Here is a 23492-nt window from a genome sequence, read left to right on the forward strand (position 1 = left end):
GCTCAATTTCGAGTCTCATAGCAAAGGGTCTGAATGCTTATGTAAATAAGGTATCTGTTTTTTATTTGTTATAATTTGCACAAAAAAACGTTCATTATGGGGTATTGTGTTTAGAATGATGAGGACTTTTTTGTATTTAATCTATTTCAGAATAAGGCTATAACTTAACGAAATGTGGACAAAGGAAGGGGTCTGAATACTTTACGACTATACTGTACAAGAGCCTGCAGTACACCCGTCGACTTTGAACTTCAGAGCTTCAATGAGAGGGGGCAGTCATTCTCCATCCAATCGGAGGCGATGTTTTGTGTTTCTGGGCTCGCCATCCACATTCGCCAGGGGTCACAGGCACGTCACAGTCATGAGCAGCTGATTAGACAGCTTTTGGACCAGGTAACGTTAATATCCGAATAGCATTCTTTCGAATTCTATTATTTCGATAAGATGAACAGATCAGTTGCACATTTGCCAGGTAACTACATCAGTGGAGTATTCACTAGGAACCAAACAGAACCAAACAGCAGCAAATGAAAAGGGGAGGAACCTACCTGAATTTGTCTCGTTTTCGTTGCAAAACGCAACTGTTTGCAACGGTTTTGGACTAATTATTACACCCCATGATATAGGATGTGATTGGAGATGGAGCGCACATCAACCATAACACACCATAAGATTGATACTACAAATACATTTATTTACAGTTCTATTTAGTCTACATAATTCAGAAGTTGTGACTGAACCTACTGGCTATTGTAGTGCCTATCCTTAATCTACCTTAAAGGGAAAATGTCCTGAGGAGGGATGGAACGAGAGCACAACAGAACTCTTCCTGAATGAACTGGCTGTGATGGACAGCAACAACTTCTTGGGAAACTGTGGTGTTGGTGAGAGGGAGGGCAGAGTGGCCTCTAGTTTGGTGGCCCGAAGACATTACAGGTTCTTAATAACTGTTGCTTTTCAAAGTAAAGGAATTTTCTATTGCTTTGTTAAATTCCAAGTAGCCATCTGTTTTGTCATTCATGTTCAGTGGAGTCATGATCATGAGATCTGTGTGTCGTTTTATACAGGTTAATACATGGGATAGGACGATCTGGTGACATCGCTGCAACTCAACCCAAGGCTGCAGGTTCCAGTCTGCTGAGCAAGCTGACTAATTCAGTTGTGCTGGACGATTTAAAACTCTCAGGTGTGTAACTAAGAATGCATTTTGCCTACTGATAAATGTATGACAGTGATGGACACCTCCAGTTCTGTAGTAGAGCTACACTATGTGCACACTTTTGTTCCTAGCTTGTTTGTTATTGTGTATGTTTACAGGTGTGCAAAGTGTGGCCAGTTGCTTTGTAGTTCCAATGGCAACCGGGATGAGCCTGACACTGTGCTTCCTAACTCTTCGCCACAAGAGACCAAAGGCGCGCTACATCATCTGGCCCCGCACTGACCAGAAGTCCTGCTTCAAAGCCATGATCACTGCAGGTTAAGTGCTAGCATGACCCTGTTCAATACCACTCTCTGTAACATTATAAAAGTATGTTATGCCCTACAGTTTTTTGTGCTCCCCATTCCTGCTCTAGATGCACCTATCAGTTCAGCTAGTTTTGAAAATGACTTAACTTTTCTAAGAGATGCCTAACATGCATGCTATTCTTGACTCGTAGGGCCTAACTTTTGCAGAGTGTGACACGCTCCCGTGACACGTTCATTCATCCCTGCTTAGTGCAACATTTCTCTCTGTTTCTATTTTCAAGAACGGCTCATACATGAAAACACTTAATAAAGTATCTGGCGCTCTGCTCATGCCGCCAAACGTTACACGTCCACTTTAGGAGCTAAAAACCTACCGTTTTTTGCGCTACCCCACTGTAGCTCCCCTGCAAGGCAACTCCCAACATTGACCACTCTTGCTCGTTGTAACCATGAACAGGGTTTGAACCAGTGGTGGTTGAGAACATTTTGGAGGGCGATGAGCTGGGAACAGATCTGGAGTCGGTGGACCGTAAGATGCAAGAGCTGGGAGCAGAGACCATCCTTTGTGTCCACTCCACTACTTCTTGCTTTGCCCCACGTGTCCCCGACAGGTATACCTAGTCCTTAAGCCATCCAATCATGGTTAAATAGAGCTGTAACAAATAAAATGTCCATGTCCAATTATCATGTGCTATTATAACTGGTATCACTGGAAACAAATGTTCTTTGTATAATCTGCATACTGTTTATTATATAGTCTACTTCATGACATTACTGACAGAAGCATACTTCCATATTATTACAGTGTATGTTGGGTGAAGATTACCAGGGCGTTATTTGATAATTACTTTCCTCTGTTCTGGCAGATTGGAGGAGCTAGCCACTATGTGTGGCAAGTGTGGCAAATATGACATCCCACATGTTGTCAACAATGCTTATGGAGTGCAGTCATTCAAGTGTATGCACCTTATTCAGCGGGTACTGCTGCTCCAACTCCTCTTTCATAAATCCTACAAAATCATATTTTTCCTTTCCATAGGCATTGCAAAGTTAGGTTATTTTCATAATCTCTTTAGGGCGCTCGTGTTGGAAGAATCGATGCCTTTGTACAAAGCTTGGACAAAAACTTCATGGTTCCAGCAGGTGGTGCCATAATTGCTGGTTTCAATAAGTCTTTTATTCAGGAGATCAGCAGAATGTATCCAGGTTAGTGCTGTTTCATATCACTAAGGGCCATATGTGCTTGAACCAAGCCGGCAACCTTTTTGTGTAAATTTGCTATTATCTAGATTAGCTACTAGTTTACTGTTATCATAGGGCTCATCTAGTGTAATTGTTCCGCCAGCCCTCAGTGTCTCCGTGCTCTGTTGTATTCCTGTGTGTCTGTATTGTCTCTGTCTGTCTTATGCTGGTGACACGTTCCATTTCCCCACTGAAATATTGGACGTTTGTTCATTTTGGTAGCTCAGGGTCTCGATCTAATGCCCATCCTGGGGAAGCTACTTGGTGTGCTGGATTATATTCCAGCACTAATGCCAGTTTCAAATAACCAACATGTCATGAAATCAGGTATGTTAGTGCTAGGCTACAATAAAGACCTGCATGTGGCTAGTATGTGTTGTAGTAGGATATGCTGCCTAAAAGATGAGAATAAAATAAACAGAAATGTTAATTTGCAACTATTTCAAGTGACTGCTGGTCCCCTTTTTTCCTTGTTATGTGATTGACTGTTGACTTCAAGCGTCCTTTCTCTGTTTTTACTTAGGAATATAGATTTGTGTGCATTCCTTTCCTTTGACCTGTAATAACGTTCTCTAGGATTGGAGTTGGAGACCACTGGGCAAGATTTGAAGCATTCAATTTGAAGCATCCAATTATATGAATTGGAACCATTTAAGGAAACAAATAATTGAGAGGAATCAATATTGGTACTGAAATCGATACAGTCCTAGTAAGGGTTCAGGTTAGAAAGTGTTTGTGCCCTTTTAGTATGATGCTGACTGCCCTCTGTCTCCAGGTTGAGCATCAGCCTCCCCCTCCCTGGATGTGCTCATCACCCTGCTCACCCTAGGGGCCAGCGGCTACAGAAAACTCCTGGCAGAGCGGAAGGTAAGACCTCTACTCCACTGAACAGGGTTGGGACCCAATTCAGTATTCATTCAGTTTAGGAAAGACAATGAAACTCATTAGCATGTATTTTAATTTAGTTGCACATCTTTGTAAATGGCTGATTGCCAGCCCTGTATATCCTCTACTTGAATTGTAGTTTTGTCTCCAAGTTTACATGTAGGGCGACATCAAGGACAAATCCATCCAAGTGAAGCTGAGGAGTTTCCAAAATAGTCCCTGTTGGCTCCTTTTTACAAAAGTAGAGTTAACAATGCAGTAGTTCTTTTATTTAACTAGGCAAGTCAGTTAACCTGTCTAGGATGAGGGTGCCGCTAGCGGCACTCCCCCCCACCCCCACTGAAAAACCAGTGCCGCGAAATTCAAAAAAAATATTTTTTTAAAATATTTAACTTTCACACATTAAAGTCCAATACAGCTAATGAAAGACACAGATCTTGTGAATCCAGCCAACATGTCCGATTTTTAAAATGTTTTACAGGGAAGACACAATATGTAAAGATGTACATCTATTACCTAAAAACACATTAGCATAATCCACCATCTTTTATTTGTCCACCAACACCAGTAGCTATCACCAATTCGGCTAAACTAAGATATTTATAGCCCCTAACCAAGAAAAAAACTCATCAGATGACAGTCTGATAACATATTTATGGTATGGGATAGGTTTTGTTAGAAAAAAGTGCATATTTCAGGTAGATGGCATAGGTTACAATTGCACCCATCGTCACAAATGGACTAGAATAAATACATAGAGCAACGTGTTTACCTAATTACTAATCATCAAACATTTTGTAAAAATACACAGCATACACTAATCGAAAGACACATCCTGTGAATACAGACAATATTTCAGATTTTCTAAGTGTCTTACAGCGAAAACACAAATCGTTATATTAGCATACCACATATGCAAACGTTACAAGAGCATTGATTCTAGCCAAAGAGAGTGATAACGTAAACATCGCCAAAATATATTAATTTTTTCACTAACCTTCTCAGAATTCTTCCGATGACACTCCTGTAACATCATATTACACAATCCATATACAGTTTGTTCGAAAATGTGCATATTTAGCCACCAAAATCATGGTTAGACAATGACAAAAGTTGCCCAGCTGGTCAGACAATGTCGTGCGCCATATTAGACAGTGATCTAGTCGAATACATAAATACTCATAAACGTGACTAAAAAAAATAGGCTGGACAGCGATTGATAGACAATTTAATTAATACAAATGCTGATTAACATTTTTTAAATTATCCTTACTTTTCAATACAGTTTGCGCCAAGCGAAGCTACGTCAAACAAAATGGCGTCATAAGCAAATAACATTTTTCGACAGAAACACGATTTATCATAAATTGTTCCTACTTTGAACTGTTCTTCCATCAGAATCTTGGGCAAAGAATCATTTCTTGGGTCTAATCGTCTTTTGGTCGAAAGCTGTCCTCTTGCCATGTGGAAATGCCCACTGCGTTCGGCATGAACTGGAAACCTGCCCGGCGCTTCAAAGTGTCTCAGAAATAAATGTCCCAAAATCGCACTAAACGGATATCAATTGCTATAAAACGATTTAAATTAACTACCTTATGTTTTTAACTCCTATAACGAGTAGAAACATGACCGGAGAAATATTACTCCCTACACTAATGCTTGGAAAAAGAGCAGGTCGGTATCCACCGCGCGCCCGACGCATCTGGAAAAGAGTTCCTACCTACAGGTTTTTTTCATTTATAGTGGCTGTGATTGCGCAATCGACGTCATTCAAAGCGTCATCACGTAAAGGCATCCAGGGGAAGACGTAAGCAGTGTCTGTATGCTCATAGCTTTCACAGTGGCCTTTAAACTGACTCCAGATCAGGGGCCAAAATGTGTGAAATCTGACTCCATGTCAGGGAAATTGCTGTAGAAGGAGTTCTGTTCCACTCAGAGACAAAATTCCAACGCCTATAGAAACTAGAGAGTGTTTTCTATCCAATAATTGTAATAATATGCATATTGTACGAGCAAGAATTTAGTAGGAAGCCGTTTAGTCTGTAATGCAATTATGCTAATGAGAAAACAGCACCCCCTGTAGTCGCAAGAAGTTTTAAACAAATCAAACTATATTGAGATTCTTCAAAATAGCCACCCTTTGCCTTTACAGCTTTGTACACTCCTAGCATTCTCTCAGCCAGATTCGTGAGGTGGTCACCTGGAATGCATTTCAATTAACTCAACATTTATTTGACACATGCTAATTTTAGTGTGTAGCAATGCTAGTTCCGACAGTGTAGTATTGTCTATCAATTCCCCAACTACCTAATACACATATCTAAAGGTGTGAATATGTACATATAAGTATATGGACAAGGTGTAAAATACACGTGATAAAAGTAATGTAAACAGAGGCATTGTTTAAAGTGGCCAGTGTTTGGGTCTCAATGTAGGCAGCAGCCTCTGAGTTAGTGATTGCTGTTGAGCAGTCTGATGGCCTTGCAATAGAAGCTGTTTTTCAGTCTCTCGGTCCAAGCTTTGATGCACCTATACTGACATCCGGTTTGACATCCGGTTTGGAGCGAGCGGTCGCATTTGCATTCGCTCTACAGGTTGTATAACTTTTCATTACATTTCATTACATTTCATTATAGTACAATGGTTTAATTTGTCCAACCTTAGCAATTTCTTCTTAGCTAGCTACATAGCCGTCTGTGTATCAAAGATAATTGCGTAATTATCGTATTTCGTCGTCTATCGTAGTCCACACTGCTATCTGCCCAGCAGCTAGCCAGCTAGCAAACGTCCACCGTCTACCGAATAGTAGTATAACTTTTCATTACATTTCATTATAGTACAACGGTCTGATTTTCATTTTCATTACAGTACAACGGTTTGATTTGTTTGATCTTAGCTAGCTACATAGCCGTCTTTGTATCAAACATAATTGTGTAGTTATTGAGGTTCGCTAGCCAGCTATTTTCGTCCTAACGTAACGCAACGTAGCCAACACTGCTAGCTAGCCAGCTTGCCACCGAATAGCAGCATTGTAGAAACGAGTGCATTACAACGGAACGATTTGATTAGTGTAGTGTTAGCTGGCTACACAGTTGTCTTTGCTATCTTTGATTTGTTTGATCTTAGCTAGCTACTTAGCTGGCTACATAGCCGTCTTTGTATCAAAGATAATTGTGTAGTTATCGAGGTTCGCTGAGGTTCGCTAGCCAGGTATTCTCGTCCTAACGTAACGTAGTCAACCCTGCTAGCTAGCCAGCTAGCCACCGATTAGCAGCACTGTAGAAACGATTACATTACAACGGAACGACTTGATTTGTGTAGTGTTAGCTAGCTACATAGTTTTCTTTGCTATCTTTGTATCTAAGATAATTGTGTAGCTTTGAGTAATTATCGGTTAGCTAGCCAGCTATTTTCGCCTGCCGCGCTGCCGTCCTCCTACCTAGCCAACACTGCTAGCTAACACTGCTAGCTAGCCAACTTCTACCGAATAGCAGCACTGTAGAAACTTACATTACAACGGAACGACTTGATTAGCGTAGTGTTAGCTAGTTGTCTTTGCTGTCCTTGTATCCATGATAATTGTGTAGTTTAGAGAAATTTAGAGAAATTGTCGAGGTCACCTAGCCAGCTTCACTTTCAACAACGCAGCCACTGCTAGCCAGGCTACTTCACCAGCCAGCAGTACTATATAATTTTAGTCAATCAGATCTTTTACTTTATTTTATTTTTGCAACGTAAGCTTAACTCTCTGAACATTCGAGACGTGTAGCCCACTTGTCATTCTAATCTCCTTTGCTTTAGCGTAGCCTCTTCTGTAGCCTGTCAACTATGTGTCTGTCTATCCCTGTTCTTTCCTCTCTGCACAGACCATACAAACGCTTCACACCGCGTGGCCGCGCCCACCCTAACCTGGTGGTCCCAGCCCGCACGACCCACGTGGAGTTCCAGGTCTCCGGTAGCCTCTGGAACTGCCGATCCGCGGCCAACAAGGCAGAGCTCATCTCAGCCTATGCGTCCCTCCAGTCCCTCGACTTCTTGGCACTGACGGAAACATGGCTCACCACAGATAACACTGCTACTCCTACTGCTCTCTCTTCGTCTGCCCACGTGTTCTCGCACACCCCGAGAGCTTCTGGTCAGCGGGGTGGTGGCACCGGGATCCTCATCTCTCCCAAGTGGTCATTCTCTCTTTCTCCCCTTACCCATCTGTCTATCGCCTCCTTTGAATTCCATGCTGTCACAGTTACCAGCCCTTTCAAGCTTAACATCCTTATCATTTATCGCCCTCCAGGTTCCCTTGGAGAGTTCATCAATGAGCTTGATGCCTTGATAAGCTCCTTTCCTGAGGACGGCTCACCTCTCACAGTTCTGGGTGACTTTAACCTCCCCATGTCTACCTTTGACTCATTCCTCTCTGCCTCCTTCTTTCCACTCCTCTCCTCTTTTGACCTCACCCTCTCACCTTACCCCCCTACTCACAAGGCAGGCAATACGCTTGACCTCATCTTTACTAGATGCTGTTCTTCCACTAACCTCATTGCAACTCCCCTCCAAGTCTCCGACCACTACCTTGTATCCTTTTCCCTCTCGCTCTCATCCAACACTTCCCACACTGCCCCTACTCGGATGGTATCGCGCCGTCCCAACCTTCGCTCTCTCTCCCCCGCTACTCTCTCCTCTTCCATCCTATCATCTCTTCCCTCTGCCCAAACCTTCTCCAACCTATCTCCTGATTCTGCCTCCTCAACCCTCCTCTCCTCCCTTTCTGCATCCTTTGACTCTCTATGTCCCCTATCCTCCAGGCCGGCTCGGTCCTCCCCTCCCGCTCCGTGGCTCGACGACTCATTGCGAGCTCACAGAACAGGGCTCCGGGCAGCCGAGCGGAAATGGAGGAAAACTCGCCTCCCTGCGGACCTGGCATCCTTTCACTCCCTCCTCTCTACATTTTCCTCTTCTGTCTCTGCTGCTAAAGTCACTTTCTACCACTCTAAATTCCAAGCATCTGCCTCTAACCCTAGGAAGCTCTTTGCCACCTTCTCCTCCCTCCTGAATCCTCCTCCCCCCCCCCCCCCTCCTCCCTCTCTGCAGACGACTTCGTCAACCATTTTGAAAAGAAGGTCGACGACATCCGATCCTCGTTTGCTAAGTCAAACGACACCGCTGGTTCTGCTCACACTGCCCTACCCTGTGCTTTGACCTCTTTCTCCCCTCTCTCTCCAGATGAAATCTCGCGTCTTGTGACGGCCGGCCGCCCAACAACCTGCCCGCTTGACCCTATCCCCTCCTCTCTTCTCCAGACCATTTCCGGAGACCTTCTCCCTTACCTCACCTCGCTCATCAACTCATCCTTGACCGCTGGCTACGTCCCTTCCGTCTTCAAGAGAGCGAGAGTTGCACCCCTTCTGAAAAAACCTACACTCGATCCCTCCGATGTCAACAACTACAGACCAGTATCCCTTCTTTCTTTTCTCTCCAAAACTCTTGAACGTGCCGTCCTTGGCCAGCTCTCCTGCTATCTCTCTCAGAATGACCTTCTTGATCCAAATCAGTCAGGTTTCAAGACTAGTCACTCAACTGAGACTGCTCTTCTCTGTATCACGGAGGCGCTCCGCACTGCTAAAGCTAACTCTCTCTCCTCTGCTCTCATCCTTCTAGACCTATCGGCTGCCTTCGATACTGTGAACCATCAGATCCTCCTCTCCACCCTCTCCGAGTTGGGCATCTCCGGCGCGGCCCACGCTTGGATTGCGTCCTACCTGACAGGTCGCTCCTACCAGGTGGCGTGGCGAGAATCTGTCTCCTCACCACGCGCTCTCACCACTGGTGTCCCCCAGGGCTCTGTTCTAGGCCCTCTCCTATTCTCGCTATACACCAAGTCACTTGGCTCTGTCATAACCTCACATGGTCTCTCCTATCATTGCTATGCAGACGACACACAATTAATCTTCTCCTTTCCCCCTTCTGATGACCAGGTGGCGAATCGCATCTCTGCGTGTCTGGCAGACATATCAGTGTGGATGACGGATCACCACCTCAAGCTGAACCTCGGCAAGACGGAGCTGCTCTTCCTCCCGGGGAAGGACTGCCCGTTCCATGATCTCGCCATCACGGTTGACAACTCCATTGTGTCCTCCTCCCAGAGCGCTAAGAACCTTGGCGTGATCCTGGACAACACCCTGTCGTTCTCAACTAACATCAAGGCGGTGGCCCGTTCCTGTAGGTTCATGCTCTACAACATCCGCAGAGTACGACCCTGCCTCACACAGGAAGCGGCGCAGGTCCTAATCCAGGCACTTGTCATCTCCCGTCTGGATTACTGCAACTCGCTGTTGGCTGGGCTCCCTGCCTGTGCCATCAAACCCCTACAACTCATCCAGAACGCCGCAGCCCGTCTGGTGTTCAACCTTCCCAAGTTCTCTCACGTCACCCCGCTCCTCCGCTCTCTCCACTGGCTTCCAGTTGAAGCTCGCATCCGCTACAAGACCATGGTGCTTGCCTACGGAGCTGTGAGGGGAACGGCACCTCAGTACCTTCAGGCTCTGATCAGGCCCTACACCCAAACAAGGGCACTGCGTTCATCCACCTCTGGCCTGCTCGCCTCCCTACCACTGAGGAAGTACAGTTCCCGCTCAGCCCAGTCAAAACTGTTCGCTGCTCTGGCACCCCAATGGTGGAACAAACTCCCTCACGACGCCAGGACAGCGGAGTCAATCACCACCTTCCGGAGACACCTGAAACCCCACCTCTTCAAGGAATACCTAGGATAGGATAAAGTAATCCTTCTAACCCCCCCCCCACCCCCCCCTTAAAAGATTTAGATGCACTATTGTAAAGTGGCTGTTCCACTGGATGTCATAAGGTGAATGCACCAATTTGTAAGTCGCTCTGGATAAGAGCATCTGCTAAATGACTTAAATGTAAATGTAAATGTACTGACCTTGCCTTCTGGATGGTAGCTGTATGAACAGGCAGTGGCTCATGTCCTTGATCTTTTTGGCCTTCCTGTGACAACGGGTGTTGTAGGTGTCATGGAGGATAGGTAGTTTGCCCCCGGTGATGCGATGTGCAGACCGCATCACCCTGTGGATAGCCTTGCGGTTGAGGGCGGTGCAGTTGCCGTACCAGGCTGTGATACAGCCCGACAGGATGCTCTCGATGGTGCGTGACGTTGGTGTAAGTTTATCATATTTTTACAGGGACAGTGCACATTAATCAACGTTTCAGTAAAAGTGACGTTTTTAGCCAGCTGGCTAATTTTCAACCGCAGTCCCTGGGCAGGTTATTAAAAACAATTACAATATAGAAAATCATTGAGCAGTGAGCACACGCAGAGCAACATAGGGCAAGACATAGCATACAGACAGAGCAACAGGACAAAATTCATAAAGGCAACGAATTGTTTCCACACTTCACAAGCTACAGACAACATGGCACGTGACTATACACTGCAAGGGATCATGTTCACAAATCTGATTGACCTTTAGCCATGTCTTCACACATTTTGTGAAAGTGATATCTGGTGCAGTTGTGTCTGGTGGCAGTTTATTCCAGACATGGGAAGCTCTCACAGAGAATGCGGATTTACTAAAGGTGCTTTTCCATAATTAACCTGTTGAGGATGGGGGCGCTGTTGTGACTATTTATGCTAATCGTGTAATTTTTGAAACGGCTTCCCACAAAATCCTTGATCGTACAATATGCATATTATTATTATTATTGGATAGAAAACAGTCTATAGTTTCTATAGGAGTTGAAATTTTGTCTCTAAGTGGAACAGAGCCCATTCTACAGCAATTTCCCTGACATGGAGTCAGATTTCAGAAATTTTGGCCCCTGATCTGGAGTCAGTTAAAAGGGCACTGTTATTGCTATGAGTATACGGACACTGCTTACGTCTTCCCCTGGATGCCTTTACGTGATGACGATTTGAATGGGGTCGATTGCGCGTTCACAGGCACTACAAATTAAAAAACCCTGATGCTAGTCACTCTTTTGGAGCTGCGTCATGCGCCTAGAGGACACCGACCCGCACCTGTTCCAAGCATTAGTGGAGGGAGTAATATTACTCGGGTCATGTTTCTACTCGTTATGGGAGTTAAAAACATCATAAGGTAGTTAATTTAAAGCGTTTTATAGCAATTTATATCCGTTTAGTGCGATTTTGGGCCATTTATTTCTGAAACGCTGTGAATTGCTGGGCACGCTTCCAGTTCATCCCGAACGCAGTTGGCATTTCCACATGGCAAGAGGACAGCTTTCCACCAAAAGACGATTACTCCCAAGAAAGGATCCTTTGCCCAAGATACTGATGGAAGAACAGCTCAAAGTAGGACATTTTTATTATGATAAATCGTGTTTCTGTCGAAAAATGTTAGTGGCTTAGGACGCCATGTTTTTTGACGTAGCTTCGCTTGGCGCAAACTGTATTGAAAAGTAAGGATAAATTAAAAAATGTAATTCCGCAATTGTATTAAGAATTAAATTGTCTATCAATCCCTGTCCACCCTATAATTTTTAGTCACGTTTATGAGTATTTATGTATAAGAGTAGATCACTGTCTAAGTGGCGCACGGACATTTTCTCACCAGCTTGGCTACATTTCACATTGTCTAACCATGATTTTGGTGGCTAAATATAAACATTTTCGATCAAACTCTATATGGATTGTGTAATATGATGTTACAGGAGTGTCATCTGAAGAATTCTGAGAAGGTTAGTGAAAAAATTAATATATTTTGGCGATGTTGACTTTTATCGCTCACTTTGGCTAGAATCAATGCTGGGCTGCTATGTGCTATGTGCTATGCTAATATAACGATTTATTGTGTTTTCGCTGTAAGACACTTAGAAAATCTGAAATATTGTCTGTATTCACAGGATCTGTGTCTTTCGATTAGTGTATGCTGTGTATTTTTACGAAATGTTTGATGATTAGTAAGTAGGTAAACACGTTGCTCTAAGTAGTTTTTCTAGTCCATTTGTGACGGTGGGTGCAATTGTAACCTATGCCATCTACCTGAAATATGCACTTTTTTCTAACAAAACCTATCCCATACCATAAATATGTTATCAGACTGTCATCTGATGAGTTTTTTTCTTGGTTAGGGGCTATAAATATCTTAGTTTAGCCGAATTGGTGATAGCTACTGGTGTTGGTGGACAAATAAAAGATGGTGGATTATGCTAATGTGTTTTTAGGTAATAGATGTACATCTTTACATATTGTGTCTTCCCTGTAAAACATTTTAAAAATCGGAAATGTTGGCTGGATTCACAAGATCTGTGTCTTTCATTAGCTGTATTGGACTTTAATGTGTGAAAGTTAAATATTTAAAAAAAATATTTTTTTTGAATTTCGCGGCTCTGCCTTTTCAGTGGGGGGGGGGGGGGGGGGAGTGCCGCTAGCGGCACCCTCATCCTAGACAGGTTAACCTGTTATGGCTGCAGCCTGACGCCGGTACACCTATGACAACACCCCCCCACCCCCCCACACTGATTTGCATCGCTAGCATAGCGTCACAATTAAATAGTAGCATCTAAATATCATTAAATCACAAGTCCAAGACACCAAATGAAAGATACAGATCTTGTGAATAAAGCCACCATTTCAGATTTTTCAAATGTTTTACAGGGAAGACAAAATATGTAAATCTATTAGCTATTAGCTAGCAAATGACACCATTTTTCTTTGTCCACCATTTTTTCTCTCCACCAGTAGCTATCACCAATTCGGCTAAACTAAGATATTGATAGCCACTAACCAAGAAAAAAACTCATCAGATGACAGTCTGATAACATATTTATTGTATAGGATAGATTTTGTTAGAAAAATGTGCATATTTCAGGTATAAATCATAGTTTACAATTGCACCCACCATCACAACTCGACTAGAATAAATACACAGAGCAACGTGTATTACCAATTTACTCATCATAAAACATTTCTTAAAAATACACAGCACAAAGCAATGGAAAGACACAGATCTTGTGAATTCAGACAATATTTCAGATGTTCTAAGTGTTTTACAGCGAAAACACAATAAATCGTTATATTAGCATACCACATATGCAAACGTTACCCGAGCATTGATTCAAGCCAAAGAGAGCGATATCGTTATCATCGCCAAAATATATAAATTTTTTCACTAACCTTCTCAGAATTCTTCCGATGACACTCCTGTAACATCATATTACAACATACATATAGAGTTTGTTCGAAAATGTGCATATTTAGCCACAAAAACCGTGGTTATACAATGACAATACTAGCAAAACTAGCCTGAAAACGTCGGTCGCCATCTTTCACAGTGATCTTGTCTCATGGATATCTATTCATAAACTTGACTAAAAAATTTATAAGTTGGACAGCTATCGAAAGACAAATTAGTTCTTAATGCAATCGCTGAATTACATTTCTAAAATTATCCTTACTGTGCAATACAGGGTTAGCCAAGCAAAGCTATACCAAACAAAATGGCGGAATATGCGTTTAAATTTGTTCGACAGAACAACGATTTATCATCTTAAATATTTCTTACTATGAGGTGATCTTCCATCAGAATCTTGGGCAATGTATCCTTTCTTGGGTCTAATCTTCTTTTGGTCGAAAGATACCCTCTGTCCGTCGAAATGCCCACTAACGTTCGACCGGGACCCCGAAACGTGCCCAGCGCTTCAAAGAGTATCACATAGAAATGCCTCAAAATCGCACTAAACGGATTTAAATTGCTATAAAATGGTTTGAATTAACTACCTTATGATGTTTTTAACACCTATTACGAGTAAAAACATGACCGGCGCTATATTACTGGCTAAACCAAGGCTTGGAAAAACGTCAGTCCGATGTCCTTCTTGCGTTGAGCGCAGAGTCCAAAAGAACGCTACTTCCGGTATTTGGTGATTTATAGAGGCCATGATTGCGCAATCGACTCCATTCAAATTGTCACCACTTACTGACATCTAGAGGAAGGTGTGGGCAGTGTTTGTATCCTCATAGGATTTACAGCGGCTTTAAAACTGATCTGGAACCAGAGGCCAAGATTTCTGAAAACTCACTCACTGGGAGGAAAAGTGCTGTAGAATGAGTTCTGTTTCACTCAGAGACATAATTCAAACGGCTATAGAAACTAGAGAGTGTTTTCTATCCAATAATAACAATAATATGCATATTGTACGAGCAAGAATTGAGTACGAGGCCGTTTGAAATGGGCACGATTTAACTGGCTACTCAATACGCCCCCTGCAGCCCAAACAGGTTAAAGGAACTATACAGTCACATCTCATGGCAGACCTTGTGGATCTGCTGCCATATGTTTGGGTTTTCTGTTTAACAAAAATACTGAGTGGAGGGGTAGCCAGTCCATTTAGGATCTTGAATACAAGACATGCTTTGGTGTATTGCACAAGATTTTCCCAACTCAGGAGCTCATGCTTTCTGAGGATGTAACGGTAATGATGGCTATTGGGCTTCCTATCAAGCACTTTGAGAGCCTGTTTGTAGACAGACTGCATAGGTTTTAATGTTGTACTGCAAGCTTGGGCCCAACTAGTCAAACAGTTAGTTAACCTCTACCGCTTCTCTCTTCCGGATCCGTGTTCCCCCCCCATCAAAAAAGCTGACTAGCATAGCCTTGCTTAACACCACAGGGATATCATATAATATAATTTCATGAAATCACAAGTCCAATACAGCAAATGAAAGATAAACATCTTGTGAATCCAGCCATCATTTTCGATTTTAAAAATGTTTTACAGCGAAAACACTATGTATTTCTATTAGCTAACCACAATAGCAAAAGACTCAACCGCATATTTTCACAATTTTTCTACCGCATAGGTAACTATCACAAAACCGACCAAATAGAGATATAATTAGTCACTAACCAAGAAACAACTTCATCAGATGACAGTCTTATAACATGTTATACAATAAATCTATGTTTTGTTCGAAAATGTGCATATTTGAGGTATAAATCATAGTTTTACATTGCAGCTACCATCAAAAATATCACCAAAGCAGCCAGAATAATTACAGAGAGCAACGTGAAATACCTAAATACTCATCATAAAACATTAATGAAAAATACATGGTGTACAGCAAATGAAAGATAAACATCTTGTGAATCCAGCCAATATTTCCGAAAACACAATATAGCATTATTTTAGCTTACCACAATAGCCAAACACACAACCGCATTCATTCACCACAAAGATAGCATTCGCAAAAACCAGCAAAAGATATAGAATTAATCACTAACCTTGACCAACTTCATCAGATGACAGTCTTATAACATCATGTTACACAATACATATATGTTTTGTTCGAAAATGTGCATATTTAGAGGTACAAATCTTGGTTTTACATTGTGAATAGGTATCCAAAATACACAAAATTCTCCGGAGAAAATTTGGACATCACCTAATCTAATCAAAGAACTCATCATAAACTTTACTAAAAAATACATGTTGTACAGACTATACCCCCGGACAGGGCCAACCAGGCAGGATATAACCCCACCCAATTTGCCAAAGCACAGCCCCCAAACCACTAGAGGGATATCTTCAACCACCAACTTACTACCCTGAGACAATGCTGAGTATAGCCCACGAATATCTCCACCACGGCACGAACCCGAGGGGGGCGCCAACCCAGACAGGAAGATTACGACAGAGACTAAATCCACTCAAGTGATTCACCCCTCCTAGGGACGGCATGGAAGAGCACCAGTTAGCAAGTGACTCAACCCCCATAATAGGGTTAGAGACAGAGATTCACAGTGGAGAGAGGGGAACCAGCCAAGCAGAGACAGCAAGGGTGGTTCATCGCTCCAGTGCCTTACTGTCAGCTTCACACCCCTCGGCCAGACTACACTCAATCATTGGACCTAGTGAAAAGATGAGTCTTCAATAAAGACTTAAAGGTCAAGACCGAGTCTGCGCCTGTCACATGGATAGGCACACCATTCCATAAAAATTGAGCTCTATTGTAGAATGCCCTGCCTCCAGCTGTTTGCTTAGTAAATCTAGGGACAATAAGGAGGCCTGCGTCTTGTGACCGTATTATACGTGTAGGTATGTACGGCAGGATCAAATCGGAAAGAGAGAGGAACAAGCCCATGTAATGCTTTGTAGGTTAGCAGTTAAACATTGAAATCAGCCCTAGCCTTAACAGGAAGCCTGTGCAGAGAGGCTAGCACTGGATTAATATGATGCCTTTTTGTGGTTCTAGTCAAGATTCTAGCAGCCGTGTTTAGCACGAACTGAAGTTTATTTAGTGCTTTATCCTGGTAGCCGGAAAGTAGAGCATTGCAGTACTCTAATCTAGAAGTGACAAAAGCATGGATACATTTTTCTGCATCATTTTTGGACAGAAAATTTCTGATTTTTGCAAAATTACGGAGATGGAAAAAGCTGTCCTTGAAACACTCTTGATATGTTCATCAATAGAAAGAACATGGTCCAGAGTAACGATGAGGTCCTTTCCAGTTTTATTTGAGACCACACTACAACCATCATGATTAATTGTCAGATCCAACAGAAGATCTCTTTGTTTCTAGGGACCTAGAACTAGCATCTCTGTTTTGTCTGAATTTGAAAGTAAAACATTTGCTGCCATCCAGTTCCTTATGTCTGAAACATAGGTTTCCAGGGAGGGCAATTTTGGGGCTTCACCATGTTTCATCTAAATGTACAAATGTGTATCGTCCGCCAAGCAGTGAAAGTTAACATTATGTTTCCGAATGACATCACCAAGAGGTAATATATTATATATATATAAAGGGAAAACAATAGAGGTCCTAAAACGGAAACTTGAGGAACACCGAAATATACAGTTGATTTGTCAGAGGACAAACCATCCACAGAGACGAACCGATATCTTTCCGACAGATAAGATATAAACCAGGACAGAACTTGTCCGTGTAGATCAATTTGGGTTTCCAATCTCTCCAAAAGAATGTGGTATGGTATGGTATCAAAGCAGCACTAAGGTGTAGGTGTAACCGATGTGAAATGGCTAGCTAGTTAGCGGTGGTGTGCGCTAATAGCGTTTTAATCGGTGACGTCACTCGCTTTGAGACCTTGAAGTAGTGGTTCCCCTTGCTCCTTAAGGGCCGCGGCTTTTGTGGAGCTATGGGTAACGATGCTTCGTGGGTGACTGTTGTTGATGTGTGCAGATGGTCCTTGGTTCGCGTGAGTGGACGGACTAAAGTTAAACTGTTACATTGATGCTGTTGACCCGGATCACTGGTTTCTGCGGAAAAGGAGGAGGTCGAAAGGGGGGTGAGTGTAACCGATGTGAAATGGCTAGCCAGTTAGCGGTGGTGCGCACTAATAGCGTTTCAATCGGTGACGTCACTAGCTTTGAGACCTTGAAGTAGTGGTTCCCCTTGCTCTGCAAGCGATGGGTAACGATGCTTCGTGGGTGACTGTTGTTAATGTGTGCAGAGGGTTCCTGGTTCGCGCCCGGGGCGAGGGGACGGACTAAAGTTAAACTGTTACATAGGAACACGAGGACAGAGGAAGAACCATGGTCTGACACCATTAAAAGGTCATTTACCACCTCCACGAGTGCAGTCTCAGTGAGTTGGACCACAGAGTTAAGAAAAGCAACCAACAAGTGCTCAGCATATGTGGGAACTCCTTCAAGACTGTTGGAAAAGCATTCCAGGTGAAGCTGGTTGAGACAATGCCAAGTGTTTGCAAAGCTTTCATCAAGCAAGGCATCAAGGCAAGCTTTCAAGTATCTCAAATATAACATATATTTTGAAATATAACATATATTTTGATTTGTTAAACACTTTTGTTTACTACTTGATTCCATATGTGATATTGCATAGTTTTGATGTCTTCACTTTTATTCTACAATGTAGAAAATAGTAAAAATGAAGAAAAACCCTTGAATGAGTAGGTGTGTTCAAACTTTTGACTCGTGCTGTATTTATAAACTTTCCTAATATTAAGAACATTGCCTATATTTCCAACAGGAGTATAGCCTACCTGGCTGGCATGAAAATGAAACAAGGGAAAATAATCCTCCATTCGCTATTTAAGTGCATAGGTTAAATGTAATTTTACCCTGCCCGATTCGAGTCAGGTGCAAGATAATTGTCCTTTCTAAATCAAAACAAATGTCACAAATATTATTTAGTACATGTAAAGACAAGATTAAATCAAGAATAGTCTGATGGGTGACAATATTAGCCCATTACTTGTGAATGATGCCCAGGCAAGAAGCAATAGAGAGATTAAAGTAGATGTCACGTGTCAAAATATTGATTGATGACCCTAAGTCCAGCTGTCAAAAAAAAAGATTGATGACCCTATGTCCTGGTGACGTGTGCAAGCCCAGGGTTTCCTGTCCTGACCCCCCTTTTGGTTTGTTCTCAGGCCTTAGAGTGTGTAAAAGTGTTTTATGCTGTTTTTGAATTTGTCATGCTTTTTGATGTCATGTGTCCTGTTGGGGGCTGGGGTGGGTGGGGGTGTGTGTGCTGAACATTTCAAAGAATAAGGCCTATTTTATTGCCCTCCGGGGTTGTTGTCTAGGAAACACTAATGTCAGGGGGGTTTGCAACAGCCTTATAAAGCCACGGAACAATCCCTGTTTAAGCCTGTACATGATAACCCCCCCCCCCCTGAATATTAAACAAAAATGCCACCTATGCCAATTTCAGGGATGTTATGCTCTGCTTGTCATGAGCCCAGTGTCCAAAGCCTTGAAGAAGTTCTGTGTGAACCTCCAGAAAGTTTTAAAGGATTTTTGGGTACGAGTGATGGCCATATTTCTTACATATTCCACCCGGAGGATTCTACGGTAAAGATATTCACAGACAGTGGCCCCAAACCCTTGTATCAGACAAAACCTCCTGCTCTGGGGATGAGAGAATGGCTAAAGATCAGGCTGGCGCTCTGTAAAATTGAACAGGCTCTGAGTGGTACACACGTGCCCGGCTATGCGTTGGAAGAACAGGTCTTCGGGGGCAGGGATCTGAAGGCTCTAAGAATCGCTTCAATGGACTATAGCCCTGACAACAAAGTGACAATTTTAGCCTGTGAAGTTTATGATGCTGATAATGCTACAAAGTCTGTCAATTCTCCAGTAGCTTCCAGAGCATGCAAAGATGTAAACTTTTTTATTCCTGTGTTTAGTTTTAAATGGTTGGATTATTCGATTTTCATAACCCTTATATATAAGATGGACAGTCTCTTCAAAAAACGCAAACAGTTAAAGCGCTGGCCTAGGCTGTCCTTGAGACATAGTCACGACCAAAAGGCCCGACGTAGGATCTACCCCTGGAGTGGAAACTTACGCAGTTTTGATGAACCTTGCAAGAGATCCCGGCATTTTGAGGGTGAAGAATTAGACACGGACAATGGGGAGTGGTTGCACCAGATCCCTGGATCTGTAAGAAAGGCATCCTAAAAGACCATAATTATGAACGGTTATAAAATGTATGTACTAAATATTTTGAATGAAATAAATGGTTTTAAAAGCAGAATCTCACCATGTCATGAACTCGTTAGTTTGTTCACTCTTAGCTCAGTCTGTCCCTGAGGGGAAAAAAAGAAACTTGCGGAAAAAGCCATGTGCGCGCGTGTGTGTGCGTGCGTGTACTGGAGTGGATGTGTGTGTGTGTTTTAAAACAAAGAAAACGGGGTGGGGTGTGTGTTCAAAAAAACCATGCGTCAGCACTCAAGGCTCTCTCTCTCTCTAGTCTTTGTCTTTTATTTATTTATTTTACCGTTATTTTACCAGGTAAGTTGACTGCGAACACGTTCTCATTTGCAGCAACGACCTGGGGAATAGTTTCAGGGGAGAGGAGGGGGATGAATGAGCCAATTGTAAACTGGGGATTATTAGGTGACCATGATGGTTTGAGGGCCAGATTGGGATTTAGCCAGGACACCGGGGTTAACACCCCTACTCTTACGAAAAGTGCCATGGGATCTTTAATGACCTCAGAGAGTCAGGACACCCGTTTAATGTCCCATCCGAAAGACGGCACCCTATACAGGACAGTGTCCCCAATCACTGCCCTGGGGCATTGGGATATTTTTTAGACCAGAGGAAAGAGTGCCTCCTACTGGCCCTCCAACACCACTTCCAGCAGCATCTGGTCTCCCATCCAGGGACTGACCAGGACCAACCCTGCTTAGCTTCAGAAGCAAGCCAGCAGTGGTATGTCTTACGGCCACTTACGAATCATTAACAACATGTCAAAACATAATTTATGTTTTAGGGTCTAAAACAGAGGCTGTAGGGTTTTTAAAAAGTAAATCAGTCCCCCTTTGTCTAGAACTCCCAACCCCCAGCATCGAGGTGCTAGCACCCGGTTAGTTTGTAGAATAGCCTAGGGTGTAATAAGGTTTAAACCCACCAATCCCTTTGTTTGAACCAAATAACTTTGGAGGTAAATATAGCTGGGGTCTAGTTCTAAAAAAACGTCAACCCGATGCTATGTGAATTCATACAGTACTTTCTCTAGGTAGTGGGGGACAAACTCTATTGACAACCGCGACCCTGTTAGCAGCGTTTTAGTTCAGATGCAAACAGCACCTACAGAAACCCCAAGAATCGTTATCGGCCTGACCCGTTAAAATAGCATCTAGGAAAAACTCCTAATGGATCTTTCAGAAGGTGAGTTCTTGAAATAAATATAGATTTATATTAGATTTGTCTGTTGTGTGGAATTGTTTGAACATTATGTATGTTATAGCAATATTAAACATGCATTAGGGCATGTATTCTTAACGTATAAAATGTCAATATTATATAAAGGGATTAGAGCTTTAATATTGTCGAATGTTTTATAGATTCTGAAGCATTCACGCAGACACTCCGAGGTATAACTGAGCTCGAACCGGCCATAGGGTCTCCGGAACAAATTGCCTGCATCCCAACGCCGACCCTGAATTGTAGACGAGTCCAAGAATTCCATACATAAAAATATTTTTAGACCTTAAAAACAAAAAGTGTGGGCATCTTATATTAAAAGCTATTTTCATGTGTTTACAGCGGACATAAAGCCTAGAAGGTTAAAGGATGCCATAAGGAGCCTGAACGGTTTCTGCGAAACATATGACTACGATCCCATTCACCGATACTCCCAGGAGGTTTTTACACACAAGCCGCGAGCAGAGGCTTTAAAAAGAAACCTGCCCCTCTTGAGAAGGCTAGTTGGGTCTACAGCTAAAGAATGGAAGGCCATCTTGGGTCGCTGTTCTTCAGATCTCATATTAGCCCTATGTGAGATTGCTTTAAATCTTCTCAAAGGACGCATTCCACTCACCCTGAACCAATTGAAAAAATTAAAGAGACGAAAGACCGCGATCAAACTCTTTGCCAATAAAAGGGCCAGTCTTCAAAAGAAAAGACATAGTATACAACAGTCTGGGGGTTTTCTTCTACCTTTACTCAGTATAGCCGTGCCCTTCATCACCTACCTTATTGCGGCCAGACGTGGGGGTTGAACACGCGGTGTGATGGCCACTAAAATGTACTTGGTGCCTCAACAAGAGTTGGATAGACTTAAAAAACAAATGCAGGGTCCTGAAAATATCAGAAAAACAGCGGAAAATGATTTGGATACGGCCATGAAGGATGTTTTGAACCGAAAAGGATTGAACCCCTATGATAAGATTCAAAAATACACAAACCTAATGCAAAGGTATTTGACTCAGGTAAAGCAAGGGGAGAGAGAGACTAACCATTTAACACTTTCCCTACCGGACCCTTTAACAGATGTCGAACCTAGCGATAGCCATGCCCCTGTAAGGCCTGTACCGACAATCTTACCTAGTGAAGATCATATGTCTGGTGAAGCTCAAATGCCATTTGAAGATAAAGTTATGCATGACCTACTGACACATGTGCCTTTACGTAACAGGAAGAATGTTAAATACATTATGAACAAGACAAAAGACTCAAAGGGGATAGCTGCTTGGAACGACTCTGGAGAGTTTACCCTTCAGGGCTCTGTTGTCAGGGGTTCACATATGCTGGACTTGCTTAACCTGTCTAGGACTGGGGTGCCGCTAGCGGCAAACCCCCCCCACATTCCACTGAAAAGGCAGAGCCGCGAAATTCATTTTTTTTATTTATTTTTTTATATTTAACTTTCACACATTAAAGTCCAATACAGCTAATGAAAGACACAGATAGTGTGAATCCAGCCAACATGTCCGATTTTTAAAATGTTTTACAGGGAAGAAACAATATGTAAAGATGTAAATCTATTAGCTAAACACATTAGCATAAGACACCATCTTTTATTTATCCACCAACACCAGTAGCTATCACCAATTCAGTTAAACTAAGATATTGATAGCCACTAACCAAGAAAAAACCTCATCAGATGACAGTCTGATAACATATTTATGGTATAGGATAGGTTTTGTTAGAAAAATGTGCATATTTCAGGTAGATGTCATAGTTTAGAATTGCACCCACCGTCACAAATGGACTAGAATAAATACATAGAGCAACGTGTTTACGTAATTACTAATCATCAAACATTTCGTAAAAATACACAGCATACACTAATCGAAAGACACAGATCCTGTGAATACAGACAATATTTCAGATTTTCTAAGTGTCTTACAGCGAAAACACAATAAATCGTTATATTAGCATACCACATATGCAAACGTTACCAGAGCATTGATTCTAGCCAAAGAGAGCGATAACGTAAACATCGCCAAAATATATTAATTTTTTCACTAACCTTCTCAGAATTCTTCCGATGACACTCCTGTAACATCATATTACACAATCCATATACAGTTTGTTCGGAAATGTGCATATTTAGCCACCAAAATCATGGTTAGACAATGACAAAAGTTGCCCAGCTGGTCAGACAATGTCGTGCGCCATATTAGACAGTGATCTAGTCGTATACATA

General features: G+C 42.5%; 1 pseudogene; it reads left to right on the forward strand.

The window, feature by feature from the left end:
* Window positions 1–298: 298 nt before the first annotated feature.
* Window positions 299–23492, forward strand: part of LOC129835387 (O-phosphoseryl-tRNA(Sec) selenium transferase-like) — a 30877-nt pseudogene continuing 7683 nt past the window's right edge.

The sequence above is a fragment of the Salvelinus fontinalis genome, chromosome 36 (assembly GCF_029448725.1).
Source record: "Salvelinus fontinalis isolate EN_2023a chromosome 36, ASM2944872v1, whole genome shotgun sequence".
In the NCBI taxonomy this organism is placed as follows: Eukaryota; Metazoa; Chordata; class Actinopteri; order Salmoniformes; family Salmonidae; genus Salvelinus; species Salvelinus fontinalis.